Below are 24,108 nucleotides of genomic sequence, written 5' to 3'. Positions count from 1 at the left end.
CAGGATTCGAACCTGCGACCGTAGCGGTCACGCGATTCCAGACCATACGGTGTCTTGCAGAGTATGTATGCAGACTTAGCTGTCTTCCCTGTTCCGTTCCTGAATACTTTCTAGGGAAAACGACTGTCAATAAACTTCCCACATGTGTGGGAGGCAGCAATATGAGATGCGACTCTTTGAATGTACGTTTTTGAAATTTCAACTATAAGCCTCTCCGTCACACACAACGTCTCTATTTCTACTGCCACTGGAGTCTATTGCGCATCTCAGTAATGCTGTCGCCCATACTATGCGATAGCATGACGAATCTTCTCTTCGTGAATGTTCTCTCTCTCTTCCCCTCTCTCTCTTCGCTCTCTCTTTCCCTCTCTCTCTTCTCTCTCTCTGTCTTTCTCTCTCTCCCCTGCTACTCCTACTTGGTAGGGGTCGCAGACCCATGCGCAGTAATCAACAGCCGTTCGATCGAGTGTGGACAAATCAGATTTCCTTAAGATTCTTCCAGTGTCTCACAGGCTAGCCTTTGCTTTTCCTCCAGTTAGTATCAAGTGGTCATTTCACTTCAGGTCGCTCTTTGCGCTTACTCTTAGGTATGTTACGGTTGTTAACTGTTTTCAGTAATCTATCGTCAGTAAATTAATTGAAAAGTAGTCGATCTCTCGCACATTTACGCGCAATATGTTACACTTCTTTACGTTTAGAATTATCTACCAGTTCTTGCAACACCCGAGACTCCTGCATAGGTCTTTCTGCACTTCGCTGCAGTCTGCTGACGTTGTAACCACGCTGTTGACAGTACCATAGTCTGCAAAAAGCCTCAAGGAGATATCAAACTCTTCATTGGGGTACTCCAGAAATTCGTTTTACACGTGTCGATTTCGTCCCGTTAAGAATAACGCCGGCCACTGTGGCCGAGCGGTTTTAGGCACTGCAGTCCAGAACCGCGCTGCTGTTACGGTCGCAGCTTCGAATCCTGCCTCGGGCATGGATGTGTGTGGTGTCCTTAGGTTAGTTAGGTTTAATTAGTTCTAAGTCTAGCAGACTGATGACCCCAGATGTTAAGTCCCATAGTGCTTAGAGCCAAGGATAACGCCAGGCGTCTTCTTTGATTTGACTAAGGCGTTTGATTGTGTTGATCACAAAATATTACTGCGGAAGTTGGACCATTATGGAACTGGTTCACCTCTTACTTTAAGAACAGACAGCAGAAGGTTATTCTCCGCAATATTGAGAATGGCTACGACGTTGTGTCCCAGTGGGGCACAGTAAAGTGGAGGGTGCCCCAGGAGTCGATGCTGGGGCCGCTACTGTTTCTTATTTATATTATATGATATGCCTTCTAATATTACAGGGATTCTAAAATACTTGTTTGCTGGTGACACCAGATTAGTAGTGAAGGATGCCATGTGCAGTATTGACACAATATCAAATAATGCAGTTTAAGGCATGGCTTGTAGAAAATAATTTTATGCGAAATCACACTAAGACTTATTTTTTATTTAGTAGTGAAGGATGCCATGTGCAGTATTGACACAGTATCAAATAATGCAGTTTAAGGCATGGCTTATAGAAAAATAATTTTATGCTAAATCACAGTAAGACTTATTTTTTACAGTTTCCGGCATACGATTCAACAAAAACTGACATTTTGACTACACAGAATGGGCATATGATTATTGAGACTGAACAGTTCACATTCCTAGGTGTTCAAATAGATAGTAAGTTGTCGTGGAAAGCTCCTGTTCAGGGTCTTGTTGAAAAACAAAATGCTGCTTTATTTACTATTAGAACAATATCTGAAATAAGTGATAGTTCAACACGAAAAGTAGTCTACTTTGGCTATTTTCATACGTTTATGATGTATGGTATTACTTTTTTGGGTAACTCTTTGGATTCAAAAAGCGTATTTTTGCCTCAGGAATGGCGGTTTGAGCAATATGTGGTGTACGTTCGCGAACCTCTTGTTAGTAGTCGGGAAATTCTGACGCTGGCCTCTCAGAACGTATTTTCTTTACTGTCATTTGTTGTTAACAACATCAGCTTCTTCACAAAAGTTATCAGCTTTCTCTCAGTTAGTATAGGCAAAAATTCAGTCTGCTTTTGGGACGCACATCCTTGACTTTTGTGCAGAATGGTGCGCAGTATTCTGCTGCATCCATTTTCAATAAGCTGCCACAAGAATTCAAGCATACCAGCAGTCCACTCACTTTCAGCTCTAAACTGAAGAGTTTCCTTATGGCTCACTCCTATGCTGTCGAAGAACTCCTAGAAAAATTGAAGAAATATACTAATTCCTGTATTGATTATGTTTGTTTGAACTTATGGCTTGTCGTCTGCACAGGATTCATATAAGTTTCATTTTATCATTATTACTCTGTTATAATTTCATGTACTGATTCGATCCGTGACAATAGAGACTTGCTTCTCAATTTGGTCCTACGGAACATGACATGATGATGATGAGGTCCCATTTTCCGCGGATCGTAGAGGACGATGCGGGAGACCAGCACCACCATACTAGGCAAGGTCCTAGCGGAGGTGGTTTGCCATTGCGTTCCTCCGACCGTAATGGGGATGAATGAAGATGGTGAAGACGACACAACACCCAGTAATCTCGAGGCAGGGAAAATCCGTGACTCCGCCGGGAATCGAATGCGGGAACCCGTGCGCGGGAAGCGAGAACACTACCGCAAGACCACGAGCTGCGGACGAACATAATATATAAAATAAAAACAAGTATTGAGTTCTACCTCTTATAAGGTAATCAGTGTAGTCATGAATCTGGTCCTATGCTCGGTACGTTCATAATTTTTTTTTTTACTTCTTTTATTAACTGCTCTTATGAGACCGTATCGAATGCCATCCGAAAGCCAACGAACGTGGCATCAACGTGGACGCCTTATCTACGAAGTGTGGATTTCATTGACGAACGGACCAAGCTGTGTTTCTAAAGACCTGTGCACAGTCTCACTGGTATCTCATGCAGTCCAAATGCCTTTTCGCTGTTGAGCATTTTGGTTGATTTTCTAATCCTCGATCACTTATCCCAATATCTGCCATTTCGGTATTCGTGCGAAGGTTAAAAGGAGGAATCGTATTAACCATTTTTGAAGGGTGTAATAATTCCACAGTACTGAATTCAGTATTTCGGCCTTTTCTCTCTCATTTTCCATTGCGCTACCACCCTAGTCAGGTTAATAGTTTACGGTGCTCTCTGAGAGAGCATAACACGTTAGCGTAAGCCACGTTTTCGTGGGCTATAACTATGTGAACGAAGTATCGAGGAAAGTCCTCTGACGTCACAGACAAGCGTGAAGGATTACGCGTCATATCAAACCTGTTAGTTTTTATTAGTCCTCAGTTTGGTACAGCAGTTTCTGGAATTTTGTGGAAATGAACCATTGTTAACTGATGCAGGCGTCGAACATTACAAAGACAGAAACCTAAGAATGGCAACCTCACAGAGAAAGTCCGCTGCACTCGCAATTGCTGGCTTCGTATCTCAAGAGTTGATGTCAAATTTTAAAAAGCTTGAGTCGTTGTTTCCAGGACTTATCAGCGACCAGTCACGGATGATATTTACATATTGAAAGTCTCCTGATTCCACCAGATGAATGCTTCCACTGTCCCGTCCAACACAATCCAGTTTTGAAAAAAAAAATACAGGTGTGTATAAGAGCTGTTCAAATGTCTTTTGGGTAGCTTCGCAGGTATCTGGTATGAATTTACTAACCGAATTTTTGGAACACGATGTAAGAGCTCCAGACTCTTCAAAGAGTCTCCTGAGGCGAAGTAGCGCAACGTCAGTTGATGTTTTATTCTTGTTCTTACTGCCCGTCGTATGTTAGTATTAGATTTAGAAATCAGTGGATAAACGCGTTCCAAAAGCTAATCAGATTGGTCTTGAGACACTCGTCGCAAGTTCTTGCAATCTTATAGGTCCCAATTTCATATCGGCCAAATTATATAGTCCTGATATCCTATTTGCAATCCGTGTCCTAACTCACAGTTGTATGTCCTCTAATTATTCGTTTTATTACACCAACCTGTTTCTTTATCTTTATTGTTTTTTTTTATCTCCATGCGCCCCCTGTGGGCAAGGGGTGGCCAGTCAACGGTACAGTCAACACACTCTTCAACGAAATGACCACAAGAACTAAATGAGAAGAACAATAAGAAACAGAAAGGTGAAATATTTACAATGAATTTAAAACTTTTTGAAGGTGAACATAAAATGGAAGTTTTTATATACACAAGAGATATGACTTCTTGCACTTGTAGTTGAAAAACAGTAATAAAAAAAGGTAAAAAGGAACGCAGCAAGAGCGCATTTAAAAACATTTAAAACTTGACGCCAAAACACAGATATTTAAACATAGCCCTTTACTGGCACTAAAACTGGAAGGACCTGTCCTGTGATAGGGAGTCTATTGTCGAACAGAAAAGGTTGGCCAATGAGGATGGTAGGAATCTGGTGGTATAAGGATGGAAGACTGGTGCGTAGTATTGATGGGGCCGGAGCGGCTGTTGGGACTGAAGACAAGGTGGAGTAGAGAGGGGATCGATGAGGTTAAAAGTGGGTGGGGTAAGGGGACCGAGTGGGGAAGGAAAGGCAGATGGGGAAAGAAAGGAGATAAAGAAGTATGAGGAAGGGAGAGTGGTATGGTCTTAGAATCGCTAGGATGGATAAATGTCAGGGTGGACCTCATGATGTGGGAGGAGGAGATGGTTGAATTTTCTTCGGGAGAGTATGTAGACAGTGTGTACAGGCGCAGGGTTGGTGGGATGTGCTGATAAAGACGCAGCAGCATCCGAGATGTGGAAAATAGAGGGGAAACTGAAGGGTTATTGGAGTGCACTTAGCGGACGATCTAGATTGTTCAGAGGTGTTCAGTGTGAGTGAGAAGGGTTGGGAATTGGATGAGTTGGTAAAGGATCTTCGTGGGGGAGGATAAACGGATGCGGAAAACGAGGCAGAGTTCACGGCATTCCAGGATGTGGGAGGATTTATACAACTTGGGTGGGGCAGAAATCCATGCAATATTCACATACCAAAGGACGGGTCAGATCAAGGTTTTGTATGTTAGAGGACAGTGGAGGGGTGCACTCTCCGAGTTCGGCCAGTTAGTTGTTTTAGAATATTGTGGGCTTTCTATTGGATGCTTAGTGAGCCTGGTTTCCACGTTAATTGCTGGTCAATTGTTAGTCCAAGATGTTTTAGTGTGTTAGGTGGAAAGGACAGTCGTAAATGGTAAGGTACACCATCCGACTCATTCTTTGTACTAACACTGTCGGCGTTCTGAAATGTACGGACCCGTAACTCCTTGTGAACCACCCACAGACTACTACTGGTGGAGTCGCGCCCGCAGGTGCACGAGAGGTGATACCATAGCGTGGCACGCTGTCATATGTGCGCCACAGGGGTACATGCCAGTGACTTAAACGCTGAGTAACATCTATGCTTCAGTCTCTCCCCTCTCAAAGCAGGCGTAACCATAGCGCCTGCGGATCCCGTGGTTTTGAAACAAATGTTGCAGTACGAACGTTACTCCTAAGCATTGGCGTATAGTGTCTACTATTTGCTTCCTGAAAAAAAAGGAAGATCTGCACGTTAACACGTCGCATTCTGTTCATTATAATGCAACAGCATACCATTTTAATGAGGTCGCCAGCACCGTCTCCTGATGGTAAGACTTGTATTGAGCACAACGGTCTTACCTTTCCCCATGTTGTGACGAATATATACACTCCTGGAAATGGAAAAAAGAATACATTGACACCGGTGTGTCAGACCCACCATACTTGCTCCGGACACTGCGAGAGGGCTGTACAAGCAATGATCACACGCACGGCACAGCGGACACACCAGGAACCGCGGTGTTGGCCGTCGAATGGCGCTAGCTGCGCAGCAATTGTGCACCGCCGCCGTCAGTGTCAGCCAGTTTGCCGTGGCTTACGGAGCTCCATCGCAGTCTTTAACACTGCTAGCATGCCGCGACAGCGTGGACGTGAACCGTATGTGCAGTTGACGGACTTTGAGCGAGGGCGTATAGTGGGCATGCGGGAGGCCGGGTAGACGTACCGCCAAATTGCTCAACACGTGGGGCGTGAGGTCTCCACAGTACATCGATGTTGTCGCCAGTGGTCGGCGGAAGGTGCACGTGCCCGTCGACCTGGGACCGGACCGCAGCGACGCACGGATGCACGCCAAGACCGTAGGATCCTACGCAGTGCCGTAGGGGACCGCACCGCCACTTCCCAGCAAATTAGGGACACTGTTGCTCCTGGGGTATCGTCGAGGATAATTCGCAACCGTCTCCATGAAGCTGGGCTACGGTCCCGCGCACCGTTAGGCCGTCTTCCGCTCACGCCCCAACATCGTGCAGCCCGCCTCCAGTGGTGTCGCGACAGGCGTGAATGGAGGGACGAATGGAGACGTGTCGTCTTCAGCGATGAGAGTCGCTTCTGCCTTGGTGCCAATGATGGTCGTATGCGTGTTTGGCGCCGTGCAGGTGAGCGCCACAATCAGGACTGCATACGACCGAGGCACACAGGGCCAACACCCGGCATCATGGTGTGGGGAGCGATCTCCTACACTGGCCGTACACCACTGGTGATCGTCGAGGGGACACTGAATAGTGCACGGTACATCCAAACCGTCATCGAACCCATCGTTCAACCATTCCTAGACCGGCAAGGGAACTTGCTGTTCCAACAGGACAATGCACGTCCGCATGTATCCCGTGCCACCCAACGTGCTCTAGAAGGTGTGAGTCAACTACCCTGGCCAGCAAGATCTCCGGATCTGTCCCCCATTGAGCATGTTTGGGACTGGATGAAGCGTCGTCTCACGCGGTCTGCACGTCCAGCACGAACGCTGGTCCAACTGAGGCGCCAGGTGGAAATGGCATGGCAAGCCATTCCACAGGACTACATCCAGCATCTCTACGATCGTCTCCATGGGAGAATAGCAGCCTGCATTGCTGCGAAAGGTGGATATACACTGTACTAGTGCCGACATTGTGCATGCTCTGTTGCCTGTGTCTATGTGCCTGTGGTTCTGTCAGTGTGATCATGTGATGTATCTGACCCCAGGAATGTGTCAATAAAGTTTCCCCTTCCTGGGACAATGAATTTACGGTGTTCTTATTTCAATTTCCAGGAGTGTAGTTGGCAATCCCCTGTCCTATCGTTTTGAACAAGAGAACAGTGACCCTCAATGTAGTGTTTTAACCCACTAGAGCGCGAATTATTTTTCTTGGTCTTTTTTTTTTACATTTATTACTTTTAACTTGCCTATTACACTCGAAAAGAAACACGTAAAGTGGAAAAGCTATTTTCATTTTTCTAGTATTAATATAATATACCGCGCCATATATGTAACGCTTAACACTGCTAAGAGCAAAACATACGTTCATATAAAAATTTTACACGTTTTTGTTCTGAAAGAAATAGATTCAACGTGAACAAATTACAAATAAAAAACAAAAACAACAAATTACTTTGTATGACAAGCAGCAAAACACTCAATATACAGTTCCATATTATATTTCTTGCACTGTGTACGTGCTAATGCTTTACAGTTTACTCCAATTATTTAATTTTGATCCGTTCAATCAGTTCCACGCATGTACATGTAGTCTGCAAGGATGGAGCGTCGAGGAACTTCATTGCGTTTGCTCGACTGCTGAAAATATTTTTAACGTTAGTTACTGGGTTCACATCAGTTGCATTTTATGTGTTGCAGAAACAGCAGAGTTTTCATCCCATTAAGACAGAAGCAGATCATTTTTTTATGGCAGAATAAATGGTTCCTCTTTCATATTTCCCTGTTTCCTTCTTCTCTGGTTGGTTTGTGGGGGTTGAAGGGACCAGACTACAAAGACCATCGGTCCCTTTCCTTCTTCACTGAAATGGAACAATTTTGGCCGATATAATTTTCTCTCACAGTCCCGCTGCCACCAAAACATTGTTTTGTGAGAAAAATTACAACCCCAGTAGACATATTACAACAGCAATAGACATAAATAAATGACATAAAAGTGCTCCCTCAATAATCTTAGCCTTATTTTTATGTAAAGCTGAAAAATTTGCTTCTGCCCCTGTGACACAAATAATATTATATAAATTTAAGTAAATTACACTGTTTTTGAGCTTAAATAAAAAATATTTTAATAGTCATACTTAATAAATCCATTGTGTGATGAGTTTCAAAGTGCAGAAATAATGTTTAAAGTTCAATTGCCAATTTTCCCGGTAGTGGACTGCTTCTTAAACTGAAACACCGGAATGAAAGATGTTCAACGACCCTTAAGCAAGTATAACAAGATTAGATAATTCCATCGTTGTCCAAAAAATGAGTACAACTGCAGTCCTGTCATGCCTACCATTACTGTAAAGCTGGACGCTAGTGGATTAAGTGTGACAGCAATATTACGGTAAGTTACCGCGTCCATATCTCCGTCATCTCCATGTTCGTCTTCCAGTATTGCAAGTAGTGCATGCCATCTTTAAGTGACGTAAGATGGGGGAATAGGCAGATAAAATGGTTTTAGATTTTCGACTGAGAATTCATTATGTGTCGTTTTCAACCGCCCAAGCTTTGGTCTTAATTTGCCTGAACTGAGAATGAGGGAAACAATTATAAAATGTAAAGAATCGGTGGGGTATCGCCTTCACTTTTGTTGCAAAAGTGGCAGATTTGAAGACAAGGTATCTTAAACAGGGCTTGAATAGCAAATGGAAATTATTTGCTCTTGATTTTCCCAATCCTTTGAGTGATCTCTGCTCGACTATTGTCGTATGATATATGGGTCAAATAAAGAATAATATTCAAAAATTTTAAATACCGACCACCAGAAACTATTCTCAAAACAACTTGCTGTGCACAGCCGTCCGAGACTACTTTTATAAAGGTTGTCGTGGGGACAAATGGTCAGTGTTCAGGCATGTAATGGGAACGATCATTCGAAGCAAAAAAGTGCAGTAAACATGGGGTCTAAAGTGTACGCCTTAAGAGTTATGAGCGCTCGTTCAGTAGAAGAGATCAGTTACATACTAGCGAAGATGAAAGAGTGGCCACAGCTCTTAAGGTACACATTTTAGAGCCCATGTTTACTTGATTTTTTTCAGTTTTTTGTTTCGAATTATCGTTCCTGTCACATCCTTGAATACTGACCATTCCTCCTGAGACATCCTGTATAATATGACACTTGTAGAGGATCAACGTAATTTATGCAAGTTGCTGCTCGTCACCATAGAGGACAGTGGAGGAAATAAAAAAGTGACAGAGAGTGGTTGTTTAGATCATGCTAACTCAAGGGCCAAATCGCAGTCGACGTTTCCAGGCTTTATTTCTGACTGCAGTGAGTAATCTTGTTTGAGGTTGACTGCAGTGCTATACGGAAGATAGCTAAATAGCCAAGTGCGCGACAGGCAAAAGAAAAAAAAACGATGGTCTGCTAGTTAGCATTTGTTGTTCCGGTTTGTGCAGAATATAATTTGCAATTTTCTATTACTATTTAACAATGTGTAACAAAAAAGAAATTATATTCACTTATTACTGTTCAAAAATGTATATTTTACTTATTTAGAATATTTGAAAACTTTTACGAATTGTATGTGGAATGGTGGTCAGGCTCGCAATTACTCTTTTGACTACACAGGTCCTACACATGAGGTAGTTGTGGAGGAAATAGGCAGAGCATGTACCAGAGTCTTTTGGTCGCCGTTCTTGGTCGGGCAAAGTGATAAGAGCTGTTCAGTCCATGAACCACATGTCTGTTAAAATGTTAGTGTCAGGTGAAGCTAGACTGGATATTGTCTTTTCAGTGCACCACTTCGCAACTTGATAATGTGTATTCTTTGTGAATTAATAAAGACTTGTGATACTGAACTTTGTTATTGGTGAAACGGCATTGAGACAGACTCGGGGGAAACGTTAAACGAGAGGAATTTGTTCAGGTTAACATTCTGGTGCGCTATACAATGCCGTTGGCACAAGTTAATCGTTGCCTGCGTTTACTCTGCTTGCTCTCACGACAATACTGTATCAAATTATATTCGTATCACAGCATAAAATATTAGCCCTGCAAGGCCATATGGTGCTTCTTGAGAACAATAAAATTGAAATTGAACAATATACTATGTAAATTGAACGTGGAGGGCGGAGAAAAGAGAGGAAAGGGAAGAAAATATCAGCTGCATCGAGATTTTAAGTGGAATCAGTGACGATGAGTGAAAATTTGTGCCGGACTGGGACTCGACCCAGGATCTCCTGCTTACTAGACAACTGCATTAACCAGTGCGCCATCCAGTCACAGTGTTTATCGCAAATGTGTGGACTATCTCAACACGCTCTCCGGGCGACTCACAATCCTATCTAGCACCACCTGTTCACAATCCCTGTCCATGTGCTCCATGCTCGTTAATTTTAGATCCTATTGGAGGTCGAATGTCATTGGGCATCTGCTCTGCAGGTTGTGAGTTCATTACCCATCAAGGCAATATTATACCGTTGTCAGAATATGTCGTTGTCCTAATGGACTATTCTTATAACATCTTATTTAATATTTTACATTTATTTTTTTGCAATTTATTCGTTGTATATTACGTAGGATGGGCTTTTAAAATTCAAAAGAACACATGTAGGCACAATACAACACTGCAGAATCAGACCCCAAGACTAATAGTCGAGCCATAAATTTAGTATATGGTTGTGTGTTCACCCATCCAATGCTCGGAAAGTAACAAATTAGGCCATCTGACCATTAATTTTACTTCATAATTTTGTTATTTGTTACCAATAAATCACTCTGGTACACTGAAATTCGTTCGGCTCAGGAATCTTACACTATGTGATCGAAAGTATCCGGATACCTGGCTGGAAGTGACTTACAAATTCGTAGCGTCCTCCATCGGTAATGCTGGAATTCAATATGCTGTTGGCCCACCCTTAACCTTGATGACAGCTTCCACTCTCGCATACGTTCAATCAGGTGTTGGAAGGTTTCTTGGGGAATGGTAGCCAACTGTTCACGGCGTGCTGCGCTGAGGACAGCTATCGATGTCGGTTGGTGAGGCTTGGCACGAAGTCGGCTTTCCAAAACATCCCAAAGGTGTTCTATAGCATTCAGGTCAAGACTATGTGCAGGTCAGTCCATTACAGGGATGTTATTGTTGTGTAACCACTCCCCCACAGGCCTTACATTATGAACATGTGCTCGATCGTGTTGAAACAGGCAGTCGGCATCCCAGAATTGCTCTTCAATAGTGGGAAGCAAAAAGGTGCTTAAAACATCAATGTAGGCCTGTGCTGTGCCACACAAAACAGCAAGGGGTGCAAGCCCCCTCGATGAAAAGCACGACAATCATAACACCACTACCTCTGAATTTTACTGTTGGCACTACACACGCCGGCAGATGACGTTCACTGGGCGGTCGCCATGCCCACTCCCTGCCGTCGGATCCCTACATTGTGTACCGTGACTCGTCACTCCACACAACGTTTTTCCACTGTTTAATCGTCCAATGTTTACACTCCTTACACCAAGCAAGGCGTCGTGTAGCATTTACCGGCATGATGTGTGGCTTATGAGCAGCCGCTCGACCATGAAATCCAAGTTTTCTCACTTCCCGCCGAACTGTCTTTGTAATTGCAATGGATCCTGATGCAGTTTGGAATTCCTGTGTGATGGTCTGGATAGATGTCTGCCTATTACACATTACGACCATCTTCAACTGTCGCCGGTCTCTGTCAGTCAACAAACAAGGTCGGCCTGTACGCTGTTGTGCTGTACGTGTCCCTTCACGTTTCCACTTCACTGTCACATCGGAAACAGAGAACCTAGGGATGTTTAGGAGTGTGGAAATCTCGCGTACATACGTATGACACAAGTGACACCCAATCATCTGACCACTTTCAAAGTGTGTGATTTCCGCAGACCACCCCATTCTGCTCTCTCACGATGTCTAATGGCTACTGAGGTCGCTGATATGGAGTACCTGGCAGTACGTGGCATCACAATGCACTTAATATGAAAAACGTATGTTTTTGGGGGTGTCCGGGTACTTTTTATCACACCGGTCGTCTGCTTCCAAACCCCATTAACACCAGTATTCGCCGCATTTTCTTAACGTATACGTCCGTCGTATGTCCCATATTGATTTCTACGGTTATTTCACGTGCTTGTCTCTTACTAATGACTACGCAAACGTCACTGCTCTCGGTCGTTAAGTGAAGGCCGTCGGCCACTGCGTTTTCGTTTGTGAGAGGTACTAACTGAAATCTGGTATTCTCGGCACGCTCTTAACATCGTGGATTACAGTATACTGAATTTCCTAACGATTTCAGAAATGGAGTGTCCCATGCCTCTAGCTACAAATACCATTACGCGTTGAAAGTCTGTTAATTGACATCGTGCGGAAATAATCACGTCGGAAATCTTTTCATATGAATCAACTGAGTACAAATGACACGTACGCCGATGCACAGTCTTAAAAACCTTGTGTAAGCGGCACTGCCGCCATCTATATATGTGCTCACTGTTGATGTAGATTGATGTGCATTTGGAAGCATGTAGACTATTATACTTACTTCGCTCACTAGACGATGATGGTGTTGATGGTGATACGATTGTTTAACGAATGTCGTTTAAATGTCTGCAACAAAAGCTGTACTCTACTGAAAATAAAATTTTCTTTTGCTTTGGTCCCACATCGGCGTAGGGTCGATATGGTTATTAACTAATTTAGCATGGTTAATTTAAGGGATGAGTAGATGCCTCCCTGTTGCCACACCGCTACCCTCCACATGGAGGCCGGCCGCGGTGGCCGTGCGGTTCTGGCGCTGCAGTCCGGAACCGCGGGACTGCTATGGTCGCAGGTTCGAATCCTGCCCCGGGCATGGGTGTGTGTGATGTCCTTAGGTTAGTTAGGTTTAAGTAGTTCTAAGTTCTAGGGGACTTACGACCTAAGATGTTGAGTCCCATAGTGCTCAGAGCTATTTGAACCATCCACATGGAGTATGTGACCCCAACCATCTGTGTGTAGTGTTACTGATGTGCATGTGGGCAAAAGTTTTCTAAATGTTTGTGAATCGCGTAACTGAGGCAGGACATGGATACCAGCCCGGTATTCACCTAATGGGATGTGCGAAACCGCCTGGAAACCACATCCAGACTGGTCAGCATACCGGCCCTCGCCCTTAATTCGCCGGGCGGATTCGATCTGGGGCCGGCACGGTTTAGCGTCCCGGAAGCGTTATCCTGGCGGGTTGTAACGAAAATAAAGTAGTTTAAAGTTCTTCTGTGCAGATCCACACACACACAAAGTAAATCTTTGCTGCATATTGGTTTGTAAAACGTTAGCTGAAGATTTGATTAGACACATGTAATAAAAAATAATTATTGAGATTACAGCAGGTAAGTGTGGCTGACTAATAACTACTCAATACTAGTTTAAAGAGAGAGGACGTCTCCACGTAGCCTCTACCCTCTAGTTTGAATGTAAAATACACTCTAACAAAAGGTGGCTCATGATGTGCCATCCGCCACAGGCATCACTTATTGGGACATCCTCACCCCAGAAGCTGTGCATTAATGGCAGTACCCACAATGGAGCTAGTATTGTGCAAACGATCGATACAACTGAAGCATACAAGTTCTATCTGCTACACAAGCCCTGTGAGTAACGCATATTAAAGTATTAAGTGTTCTGAAACACTTTTCCTTTTGTGCCAAGTGGATTTTTCATCAACCTCACAACCTTACAAATCCTTTAAAATTTAAAAGGGGAAATTAAAAATAGAGCACGAACGGTTAAAAAGAATACATGTAGATATCTTTGCAAGCAATCTAAGACCAGTTTTCACTGCCCATTCCTTTACGGTCCTAATTGTCAATAGTAGATGGCACGTCCTAGAAGACGAGCCAAAAATAGAAAAGTCTTCCATGGATAGGGAGCACTATACCGAGGCCGTTACCGTGGACATAATGGCTTTAAAAGCAATTACAAACATTGCCACAGTTAAAACTACTTTGAGGGAGACTATATTTTTGTTCAAGATGACTAAACAAGATTCTGTGGCTCTGTATTTAAAACAACATGGTATAAAGAAGAACTGTAGGAATACTGCTAAACGTCTCAGGATGTCCCATTCATTAGGCTGTCCAAGGATGTTTTGCCTCCACGTAGTATCATACCCATTCTCAAGGTCGAAGGAAGTACCTATTTAAATGACACCTGCATACGAAAGGCTTTTATAGATTCCCGTCCAGGAGGATCAGATTATCGATGATCTATCGATATCTCCTAAACCTATACTAAAAGCGACTAAGGAACTGTCTGGATTCTAAAATCCAAAAAGTACAGAGGCTGATCATGCGCTCCAATGTTTTTCTAACCCAGCTACTGAGGGTAAATCTACGGTAGCTGCTCAGGCGGGTATAGTCCTTCCTAGGTTTCAAGAGAGGGATTAAAATGGTTTCTCCCCAGTAGTCGGGAAACTGTCCAGATGCCCACGTCAAAATGAAACTGGGCGGGGAGGATTTTATTGCTGTTGTTCGAGGTGCCGTAACCTGCTTTAGTGGATCATATCGTGAGCACAGGACGGGTCACGAGCCGCAGTCAATGCCAGACCTAGCTGCTACATAGAGAAGGGATCACTACACACATCGTTACTAGTGGCAACGGCCTTGCCGCAGTGGATACGCCGGTTCCCGTGAGATCACCGAAGTTAAGCGTTGTCGGGCGTTGTCGGGCGTGGCCGGCGCTTGGATGGGTGACCATCCAGCCACCATGCGCTGTTGCCATTTTTCGGGGTGCACTCAGCCTCGTGGTGCCAATTGAGGAGCTACTCGACCGAATAGTAGCGGCTCCGGTGAAAGTAAACCATCATAACGACCGGGAGAGCGGTGTGCTGACCACACGCCCCTCCTATCCGCATCCTCAACCGAGGATGACACGGCGGTCGGATGGTCCCGATGGGCGTCTTGTGGCCTGAAGACGGAGTGCCTTCTGCCTTCTCGTTACTAGTGGAATTGATGTCCCAACATCTCTCTCAGTCACAGTTCTTTGGCACTGGAAAGCTGGACCCTGTCTGGAGATTACAAAACGTCCGTGGTGTGAGTTACATGGAATACCACGCCTGATTTCAATCCATCAGGCTGTACTCTACGTGACAGAGTCACCTTTCAGCAACACCACTACAAAACTAGACGCAACTGAGACCTGACTTTAACTACACTGAAATCGCAACACGAAAAATAATCAATGAAGATTAACGAAATTTCGGGAACACATTTGTCTAGGTAACATATTGAAGTTACTTACATTGCACGATCACATGTTAATGTAAGCGCGAGGTAAGCCACTGCAAATGTGAAATGTGGTACATTACCAACCGGTGTAACAGCCACAGTGTTGAATGGAAGGATACAAACGTTCATTCATTGTCTCGTACAGCTGCCGGATGTCAGTTTGTGGGATGGAGTTCCATGCCTACTGCGCGTCCTCGTCAATATAGGGTCAGTTAATGCTGGTTGTGGATGAAGTTAGAGATGTCGTCCGATGATGCCCTACATGTGCTCGACTGGAGACAGATCTGATGATTGACCAGGCCAAGGTATTATGCCGACGCTCTGTAGAGCATGTTGGGCTACAACATCTGTGTGCGGGAGGGCATTATCCTGATGGAAAACACCACGCTTTTGATGAAGCAACAGGTCAAATCATCAGACTGACAAACAAATTTGCAGTCAGGGTGCGTGGGATAACTACGAAAGTGTTCCTGTTCTCATACGAAATAGCACCCTATACGATAACTCCAGGAGTATGTCCAGTATGTCTAGCGCGCAAACAGATTGGTTGCTGGCCCTCAATTGGCCTTCTTCTGACCAACACTCAGCCATCACTAAAACCGAGGCACAACCGGCTTTCATCAGAAAACATAACAGACCTGCACCCAGTCCTTCAATGAGTTCTCGCTCCGTTCCATTGAATTCGCAAATGGTGGTGGTTTGCAGTCACTAGAATGCAGTCACTAGAATCTGGCTCGGAGCTGTTCTTGAAGTAACCGATTTGTAACAGATCGTTGTGCCACTGTGGTGCCAACTGCTGCTCGAATTGGTCCTGAAAATGCAGTACCATGCGCCAGAGCCGTACGCTGGACACGATATTCTTCCCTCTCGGTAGTGTCACGTGGCCATTCGGAGCTCAGTCTTCATTCTCATGATCGCCGCTGCCAGCAATCAAGTATAGTGGCTACATTCCTGCCAAGCCTTTCTGCAGTACTACAGAAGGAAAATTCAATTTCTTGTAGCCTTCTTACACGACCGCGTTCACACTCAATCAGGTGTTTATAATGGCGTCTTCGTCGCCATAAAGGCACTCTTGACTAACATCAACTCACCATGTCCAATCTCAAAGGTGCCTAACCCTCACTACAGCGTGTATTTAAAGCCACCCTGATTTGCATACTCATAGTAGTGCTACTAGAACCGCTCTTATGCGACTGGTGCGAGATTTGAATAATCATTTCTCAGATGTAGAAACATGCTTACCAAATTTCGTTCATGTCGCATAACTCCTGGCTGTCGCGAGTTTTTCTTTTTTTGCCGTCATTGTAGCTAGACGCAGAGCTAAACAGTCTTTTCCCCTCCAAAACACTGATTATTCTATCAGCAATATAAGAAGAGAAGAACAAAAGCATCAATATTTTTATTAAAACCGAAATCATGAGATACGACTGGAAAACTCTCTGCTGTTGATTATACTGTTGTATGTAGATACTAAGTATAACTTCAAACTCCCTCCTTTTGAGCAGCACCATTCGGTTCTTAAGCAGAAACGATGTTCTGTATCCCACTCCTCTAGAAAGTACGTTTCTTTAGTCGTCAGTAGATTTTCAGGAAAATTTTGCGCGCCTTTTCCACTAGCTCTCTTATCGGCTTCTTCAATCCAGCCTTGCACTCTGATAGTACTGCTATGTCACTTACATGTGCTAACGGATGAGTTCTCTCATTCATCCTAGCAGCTTTCAAATTTCTGTTCATTTCTCTGAGACTTACTGAAGTATTCTTTCTAACATTTTTGACGAAACATTTTCGCTTGTGCTCTTGTCACAGTTGTGCCTGCTCTCGCTGTGCAAATTAACTTCCTGGGTTCCATACATTCTATACTTATGCTGTACAGGTTGTGTATATTATCATACGCCTTAGAAGAATCATTAGGTACTGTTAAAGTGTGTTTGGTAAGCTCATAGGACCTGGTAAAAAAATTGTAAATTTGTGATCTCATGGTACTAAACAGCTTAGGTCATCGGTCCCATCACATTTGCAGTGGCTTACCTAACTTAAACTAAAAACTTACGCTATGGAAAACATACACAGCCATGCCCGAGGATGGACCCGAACCCCCAACGAGGAGGGGAGGGAGGGGGAGGAGCTGCGCGGAACGTGATAAGACGCCCAAGACCGCGCGGCTACCCCACGCGGCCATAGTACCAGGTAGCTGTAATTAAACTTTAGTTACTCACAGAAGTCCAGTGTGAGCTGTAACTATCATATGGTAGTGAAACTTGGTAGACATACTAGTACGTTTGAGAGGTGGCATGAGCCCTATCTCATATTTCTATCTTACTCTGAGTAATTCGATTTTCCTCTCTAATTGCATGCAGTGAGAAGTCGCTATTCCTTCACACGCGGACTTCCCACGCAGCGTCTCTCGTCACCCGGGTGGCCCGGTGACAGGCGGGTTCTGCTGTTTCTTGAAAGGGTTAAGCCGACGGGTGTGAGGGAGTCGAGTGGATGCTTTCCAGACGCCGACATTGTCATAAGAGCTGCGGCGACACCCCCAGAGCGGCCAGAAGGAGCGGCTGGGCTAGAGATTCCGTTACTTCGCAAAACTTAGTGAAAACCGTTTCTGGCGGGCTACCAGCGAGGCGTGGGAAAGACTTGCGTTCCCAGGCAGTCTTGGCGGGCAGATTCCCGTGTTTTCTACAAAATCATAACTGTGATTGGCTTGCTCAGGGAATAGCTCCGTGACATAGCAAAATCGGCGCAGAAATTGGCGCCAAGTATCTCCATTGGTTGAGTAGTACTGCGTCGGCAACAGAGGGGAATTTTCCCCCGGTTTTCGAGTTGCTGATTGGAACGTTTAACCACGACCACTGTCGTGGAGGCGGGAATGTTCTGGGTTCGGCTTGTACGGGTGCTCTTGAAGAGAGTCGGCGCTCGCCTTTCGGTCGGAGTAGGTTACAAGTCTGAGCTCTCGCTGCTCTGGACAGCCTGCCTTTCGTTGGCTGTCTAATATACTTTTATTTAGTTGTAACTGTTTGACGAAGTTGCTGAAGTTTCGACTTCAACGTAACTTTCCGAGTACAGTTGGCAATTGAGGGTTCTGCGTACAAGCGGCCTATGTTGTCTGTCTTGAGCAGTTTTGGCTAAAGTTGACTGTATCGGAGCTACTGTGTGACTTCGCTTGTTAAAATCAATCACTGTACCTTCAGTGATTGTGTGCCGGGCCTTCTTCGTCTCTCTCAGAGGCTCATTTGTATTGCTAGGAAGTCTTTAGTCTGGAACAACAAGACTAGGATAATTTGTTTCGGGCTATACTACTTAAAGTAGTAAAGGAGTTTTGCTATTTGGGGAGAAAAATAACTGATGATGGTCGAAGTAGAGAGGATATAAAATGTAGACTGGCAATGGCAAGGAAAGCGTTTCTAAAGAAGAAAAATTTGTTAACATCGAGTGTAGATTTAATAAAGTGTCAGGAAGTCGTTTCTGAAAGTATTTGTATGGAGTGTAGCCATGTATGGAAGTGAAACGTGGAGATAAATAGTTTAGACAAGAAGAGAATAGAAGCTTTCGAAATGTGGTGCTACAGAAGAACGCTGAAGATTAGATGGGTAGATCACATAACTAATGAGGAAGTATTGAATAGAATTGGGGAGAAGAGGAGTTTGTGGCACACCTTGACTAGAAGAAGGGATCGGTTGGTAGGACATGTTCTGAGACATCGAGGGATCACCAATTTAGTATTGGAGGGCAGCGTGGAGGGTAAAAATCGTAGAGGGAGACCAAGAGATGAATACACTAAGCAGATTCAGAAGGATGTAGGCTGCAGAGATGAAGAAGCTTGCACAGGATAGAGTAGCATGGAGAGCTGCATCAAACCAGTCTCAGGACTGAAGACCACAACAACGACATACTCGCGACATTATCATTACTAAGACGGGACGTCGAAGCAACCAGCCATCGCCTTCGGTGCGCCAGGTCGTGTTCTTGCAGTTAAGAAGACAGCTTGGTAATGTATGTCCGCAGCATCGGCAGCTTAGGGAATGTTGCTAGGTGATAATCAGAGCTCAGCAGAGCGCTCCTGTTCGTCTTTTCTAACTTTGTTCTGTCTTGGGTGTTCATTGTCTGACTTCTCACTACTGTAGAAGCAATTAATATTGGATTGGCTGTGTGTTTCTCTTAAGATTTGAGCTGCAAGGAATTGGCTCCACATACCACTTCGTCATAAATGTCACAATCTAGTTTATGGACAACTTCACCTTCACAGCATTTATTTGAGTATCCAATTTGATGTATTGTAAATGTTTCATGTGTTTTGTTTATTATTTTGAGTTTAGTCATAATAAATCAAATTGTTATTTTGGACAGAACTTTCATTCTGTTAATCGGTAGAGCAACCCTTTCATTTCCCACTACGTTAATGAAACTTTCCTTTATTTAATTAATTTCTATCAAATTAAATTATTGAAGGTGCCAAATTCTTTTCTACTCCACTTGCAGGGTCGATTACAGTCAGTTCGCGTTTCTTCTTAATCCATGTGCAACAGCAAAAGTCGAAGTTCGAATAGGGGGGGGGGGCTTAGAGCATCATTTACATATGAAAATTCTAAAAGAATTTAGTGTTAAATACACTGCTAGCCCGGCACCTGGCACGTTAACGGGAAATCGAGTTGCGCTGGAAAAAAATTTGTTACAGTTTTGGTCACCATGTGCAAATCTGTACACTGTTGGTACAACGGTATGACATCCACGCTGTTATTGGACAAGACATAACGTTAGTGAACAATATGACTATCGAGAAGAGAGACAGTGCGCTGTTAGTGAAACTGTTTTATGTAAACCGTAGCATTTACATTGCTGCACTGAGAGAGTATCGCCGACTGAAAGGCTTGAGGAGAGACCCAATGCCATTAAAATGTTTAAAGCAGATGATATGAAATTCGAAAACACGGATGAGCTTGGTGTGACACCTGGAACAGGAAGGCGCCCTATCCTGGTGGAAGTTGTTGACGAGGTCGCTGTTGCTATAACTGACCATGCAGCACCTGCCCCAGGTAGTGCTCGAGAATTGTTCATCCCATGGTTAACAGTACGGGAAGTTTTGCGGTCCGTTTCACTTTGATGTCCGCACAAGATTCAGACGCTGCAGCAACTGAAACCTCAGCAGCAACGTTCTGAATTCGGTCTTCGATTTCTGGCACAGATCTAAGTTATTATGTGGTTGGACAATATTCTGTGGAGTGACGAGACACATTTTACACCACAGAGTGCAGTGAATACACAAAACTGCCGAATTTGGGGTGCAACTAAACCAGGCGTTGTGCACCGAGGGTCATTACACTCGCCATATGGGACTGTAAGGTGTGGATTCACAAGCACCTATATTCTCGGTCCGCTCCTCTTTCAAGAGAATACACACAAATTCCCTGTCAGGTGAACCGTGACGTCTGCACGTTATCGAAGTCTCCTTGTACGGTATGTGATTCCTGCCTTGAAAGAGCGCAACTGTGTGGAAACCACTGTTTTCACGTAGGATGGGGCAACGCCTCACGTCGCTCGCCCAGTGAAAGACCTGCTTAATGCAACCTCCCACGAACGTGTTATCTCTAGAGAATTTCCAGGTGCAGAGCCTACAAGGTCACCTGAACTGAATCCAAGTGACTTTTGGCTCTAGGAGTATCTAAAACAACGTGTTTACAGCGACACATTCGGTCTCTACCTGATCTGAAAGCCAATATACAGCAGGGGTCTCCAAACTTTTTAGTCCACGGGCCACATTTACTCCTCCACGAAATCATAACGGCCAAGATCTACCTAGTGGTATTAAAGCACCCTAGCACTCCATGATCAGCTTAATGTAAGGCTAAAGGAAAGATCAAATCGCAAAAATCTAAGGTTGTGGGAATAGCTAGCACTGAAACGAACTACGATTTTTATTTAATTACATAATTTTGATTGTTGGACGTACCTAACCGAAATTCTGGCGTATTTTATTCTGGCGAATTTCACCGACAAAAAAGTATGTCACTGCACATTCTTCACGAAAGCGTCCTGCAAAGTTAACGAAATCTCAAAATCATTTTTAGCAACACTATTACTGCAAGACGTAACAGAGGTAGAGTATGTCAACGCATTGTTATTTCAAGCGGCGCAACAGTAATTTTAGTTATGTAGTCTTGTAGCGAGTATCAGAGCCAATGTCAGGTGTATTGGTTGCGATAGGCCTCGAAACTCAATTGTTGGCAGTATAGGTACCACCACAAATACCGGGGATGTCCGGCCAGCTAACGCGGGCCGGTTTGCCGGCTCTCGCGGGCCGGTTTCGGCCCGCGGGCCGTAGTTTGGAGACCCCTGGCATACAGTAACACGTTGCTCAGAGTCCACCAGAACCGCTGCGAGCAACTCTTGGTCACGTCGTTTTACGGATGCAGCATCTCGTCGACGTCTCCGGTGCTTATATTGAACCTATTGTGTAAGCGGCAGTTAATAATAAGATTAACATTATGCCTTTCCCCCTTGTCTGAGCTTTTCTGTCTTCGTCCTGTTCTTAATCCAATATATAGGGACACATTTTTATAGGTTTTTCTTGGATTCACAGCGGCAGAAGTGCACCTTGTGGCCAAAATTTAAACAAAAATTTTTTCAGTGCAAATCAGCTCCGTGTTCACGCATTAGAGTATCTACCAAGTTTCGTTGCCATTTGATAAGTGGAGCCCACAACGGACCTTTGTGAGTAGCTGCACTCTAATTATAGCCACCCGGTACTTATTCATAAATAACTGAGTGTAAAAGCAGCTTACTGATAGCATATATTAAAATCTTCATAAAGTTATCGGCTACATGTGACAAGTCAAACTAACACTTCATCCCGGACACCTGAGTTTCGCAAGTGATATGATATCAATCAGAACACTTAGCAAAGAATGGGTGAATACTATCGCACCAACAACAGACAGGCAATAGGTAATCAGACACAAAGTGTGACGCATTTTCTTCCGGATGACATAGTCTCACAGCATCGCAGTAGGACTTCTGTGGAGTTGAAGCTTCGAGTCTGCTCATGGCGTACACACACAGTGTTACCGTACAAGTGAAAGGACAGCATCAAGCGCTGGCAACACATTTGTCGCATCGCATACTGTCAGGGTGTTTACGATACACAAAACGCAGACACTCGATCTCAGTGATATATTTTATGTATATAGACTGAAGCGGCGAGTGAAATCTTGTACCAAGGCTGGGAATCGAACCCAGGTCTCCTGCTTGCTAGGCAGGTACGTGAGCAACTAAGCCACCACCGGTTCACACAACTGCACGGATAACCCTGCCATGCCTCCCTCCTCCATCCAAATTCTCACTGCCGCGCCAATAAACTTTAAATTCCCCTTTAAACACAAACAGAATTGCCGACTCTCTCCATGTGCTCGAACAGCATCGAACGAAAATGAGCATCAGGTGTAAGTACTTATACAAATGAAATGACACAATTTCAGAGACTTTACTGGTCTCACACAGATATCATGTTATGTATGTAGATTGAAGAGGGGAGTGAAAACGTGTATCAAGGTTGGGAATCGCGGGAGACCCAGGTTCGGCACTCGTGGTGTAAGTTTTCGCTCGCCGCTTCAGTCTATATACACACATCAAAAAAAGTTTTGCATCTCTCCGGTTCCCAGAACTCCTGAAGATAGACGTTGACTGTGGAAATTGTATCACAGATACAGTCCCTTTGGCTGTTCAGAGATGTCACTAAACCCGCACAAAGATATAAATAACCATGCATGAGCAGCGCCTATTAGACGGATGGGGTCTGACAGCCGATGAGTTCCAGTCATTCCACTAGGAAGGAGGTATACGGCTCGTGTTGTCGGTAGTTCGTCCATTCCTAGACGGTCAATACCGCGGTTCGTTCGCGTCCGCATTGTTTATTTGTACCAGGAAGGGCTCTCAACAAGGAAAGTGTCCAGGCGTCTCGGAGTGAACAAAAGCGATGTCGTTCGGACGTGAAGGAGATACAGAGAGACAGGAACTATCGATAACATGCCTCGCTCAGGCCGCCCAAGGGCTACTACTGCAGTGGATGACCGCTACCTAAAGATTATTGCTCGGAGGAACCCTGACAACAACATCACCACGTTGAATAATGCTTTTCATGCAGCCACAGGACGTCGTGTTACGACTCAAACTGGCGCAATAGGCTTCATGATGCGCAACTTCACTCCCGACGTCCATGGCGAGGTCCATCTTTGCAACCACGATACCATGCAGCGCGGTACGGATGGGCCCAACAACATGCCGAATGGACCGCTCAGGATTGGCATCACATTCTCTTCACCGATGAGTGCCGCATATGCCTTCAACCAGGTAGCCAGGTCTGGCTGAACGCCGTAGACACTGTCCAACGAGTGCAGCAAGATGGAGGTTCCCTGCTGTTTTTGGGTGGCATTATGTGGGGCCGATGTACGCCTTTGGTGGTCATGTAAGACGCCGTAACGGCTGTACGATACGTGAATGCTATCCTCTGACTGTTAGTGCAACCATATCGGCAGCATATTGGTGAGGCATTCGTCCTCATGGACGACAGTTCGCGCCCCCATCTTGCACATCTTGTGAATGACTTCCTTCAGGATAACGACATCGCTCGACTAGAGTGGCCAGCCTGTTCTCCAGATATGAACTCCATCGAACATGCCTGGTATAGATTGAGAAGGGCTGTTTATGGACGACGTGACACACCAACCACCGTGAGGGATCTACGCCGAATCGCCGTTAAGGAGTGGGACAATCTGGACCAACAGTGCCTTGATGAACTTGTGGA

General features: G+C 44.6%; 1 protein-coding gene across 2 annotated transcripts in view; it reads right to left on the bottom strand.

Annotated features, from left to right (window-relative positions):
* Positions 1–24,108, bottom strand: part of LOC126162093 (toll-like receptor 4) — a 121,800-nt gene that overhangs the window by 35,309 nt on the left and 62,383 nt on the right. The gene's annotated exons all lie outside the window — the stretch shown is intronic.

The sequence above is a fragment of the Schistocerca cancellata genome, chromosome 2, assembly GCF_023864275.1.
Source record: "Schistocerca cancellata isolate TAMUIC-IGC-003103 chromosome 2, iqSchCanc2.1, whole genome shotgun sequence".
Lineage (NCBI taxonomy): Eukaryota > Metazoa > Arthropoda > Insecta > Orthoptera > Acrididae > Schistocerca > Schistocerca cancellata.
This window is presented reverse-complemented; position numbering and strand designations above follow the sequence as displayed.